Source organism: Oryzias melastigma, linkage group LG14, assembly GCF_002922805.2.
Source record: "Oryzias melastigma strain HK-1 linkage group LG14, ASM292280v2, whole genome shotgun sequence".
NCBI classification, from domain to species: domain Eukaryota; kingdom Metazoa; phylum Chordata; class Actinopteri; order Beloniformes; family Adrianichthyidae; genus Oryzias; species Oryzias melastigma.
Genome location: NC_050525.1, coordinates 20,251,989 through 20,254,776, shown reverse-complemented (window position 1 = coordinate 20,254,776; position 2,788 = coordinate 20,251,989).

Here is a 2,788-nt window from a genome sequence, read left to right as displayed (position 1 = left end):
AAAGCTATTACTGCATGAAAACCCATTTTGTACTATAAGCCACCTGGTTCTGCATGTCTTTTTCCACATTTTTTTTTTATTTGTCCTAGCACACTTTTAATCTGATTTTTAGTCTACAGTGGTTGCAGTCTTACCTCACAGAAATGTCTTTCTGTGTCAAAATGGGCCCTCACTCATCCAAGTGTTACCCCTTGAAGTGGGGGGTCCCTCAGGGGTCAGTTCTGGGCCCTTTGCTATTTTCTGTTTATTTTATTAATATTGTTTCGAAAAAAAAAAATGGTGACGATTGTCAGATTTATGTCCCTATATTTAAGGGATCCGACCGTACAATTAAATTAATAATTGACAGCGTTTTTATGCTTTTATTCTTTTTATGTTTTACTATTGCACAATTTCTGTGTTTGTTTTTCCTGTGTACAGCACTTTGGGCCTCCTTGGCTGGTGGTGGAAGGGGCTTTGTAAATCAATAAAATGAATATTTATTTGTTTGTATGCATACCAACTTTAAAGAGAACTGTCCTGAATTTCATTATACCATGTATAATGACTACAAAATCTTTCTATTCCAGTTTATGCAATTCCAAAAACAATCTATGCTGTTGTGATCAGAGTTCTGTCGGGACTGTGCCATAACTTCCTGTACTTCATAGTCGTCTTTATGCTGAAAAAGTTCTTAAAATCCAACCATATTTTTTTTCTTTTGTAATATCATTCCTATTATTTTTTTTAATGATGACAGTGCAGTTTTTATCCAAAATAAAAAAAAACCTGTGTAGTTTTTAAGACATATTTTATACACAGCGGGAGTAGCTCATGATACATATTATTCTGGCTGTGGGCGGGACTGTTGCCTCAGAGCAACCCCGCCCCTTCACAGTCTATTTGCGCACTCATGTGCGAGGTTATAGCCCCAAGTGTCAGGAGTCAGCGCTTTGTCTCCCCCTTCTGGTCACCGGCGGGAGCTATCTCCAGAGTACTGACTGCACTACATCTCCCAGCAACCCCAGCGCACAGTTCTAGGATGCTGCACAGCTGACTCTCATTTGCCAGTCACCCACAGGACATTTAAGCACTGCACAGAACCTCACTCAGTCCGAAGTATTGTTTGTGCCACCTTGCCTGCACTTCTGAGCGTTTTTATCTGGACCTGATCTTCTGTGTACCTGACCCTGCTTTTTCTCTGATTGCCTGCCCTGACCCTTGCCTCGACTCTGACAACTCTAGTGTCATGTTGGATGATCCCATGCTCGTGAATGACCTCTGTCTGTCTGACCCTGATCTAATTTTGTCAACTTTTAACTGTGATTTGTTCCTGTCTGAACTAGTAAACCTGCTGCACGTGGAACCAGCTGTTTGCTCGCTTGTGGCTCCAAGCTAGCATTAGTGGCACAAAAATAACGGCGAGCATTATTAGATCAATCCAGTCGTACAGTTTTGAGGCAGAGGTCAGGTCAGACGAAGAAAATGAATGCGCACAAGGGGGCGGAAGAGCGAAGTGGTAAAACTGTGGCATACCCTGTCAATAGTTTCATCATTACCCTCAGATTTTTCAAGCATCTGGTTTTCTGATCCAATGAAATTTGAATGAAGAAATATTCAGAAATGCAGTTTTAATTGTAAATTTTTTGATAAAGGTAAATTATTATAAAAAAAACTGAAAAGATTTAAAAACACAAAAAGGATGGTTTTCATTGGAGTTGGTCTTTATTGACATTGGCTGTATGTTTGGGGTCATTGTCCTGCTGTCGAAAAAAATTGGAGCCACCAAACGCCATTGAGAACACCATTAATCCAGACCCAATCTGCAACTTCCTTCTGTTACTTTTGCAGTTTTTCTGAACCCTAATTCACGCGTTTTCATGCATATGACTCCTTTTTCCTTAGTAGGAAGTTTGACTTTTTTCTACATCTCTTTCACTTCCCTGAACAATCGATGGTGCACACATCTCACTGGTTTCTGCCAGTTCTGCCCTGATGGTGCTGGTGGACATCTTCAGATTTCAAAGGTCAATATGTTTGATGTGTCTTTTATCTGATATACCAAGTTTCCTTGGAGTCCTTGAAGTTTTCTTCAAAAGAGCTCACATCTTGAAACTCCTGACTGCTTTGAGAGACCTTGTTGGTGCTGTAAGAATGATGGTGGGTTTTGTTTTTGAGTTCAACATTGCATAAAACTCTCTTTCACAACTGCACATTGGTAACTCTTTGGCTGTTCTTCACCCAATTTTAAAAATCCTTCACTTCATCTGTGGGTTTCAACCTTTGTGAGACATTGATGATCATAAGCACCTGTTGGGTATATTATGTTTATCACACACCTGAATACAATCCTACAAACTCTATGATTTTATGTAATCAGACCTTCAAGAATCGCTGCTGGTTTAATGACAGAAGGCAGTAACACCTAATATTTACCAGTTTGTTTCAGTCACTCATTTGGCATTTTGTGAATGATTAAAAATAAACAATCAGTACTTGTACTTCTATAAGGATTTTTTGTTTACCACATTTCTTCACTTCTGCTAAAACTATTGTGCAGACCTATTTACTAAGGCTTTAGTCAGACTTTAATTTGTTGGTGCTTTTCCTTTCAATTTACAAAATGGTTTTACTGTTTAATCTGCTTTGTGTGTTTAATCTTGATTGCCTTAATAACCCCAACATACAAAATGAAGAGAAAATGTTGTGTATTTACAAAAATAAATGTTAAAAACATGGATAAATATATAAGTAATTTTCTGACATTATTTTAAAACAAGTAAAGTTTTTAGTTATTTTAAATAGAGAA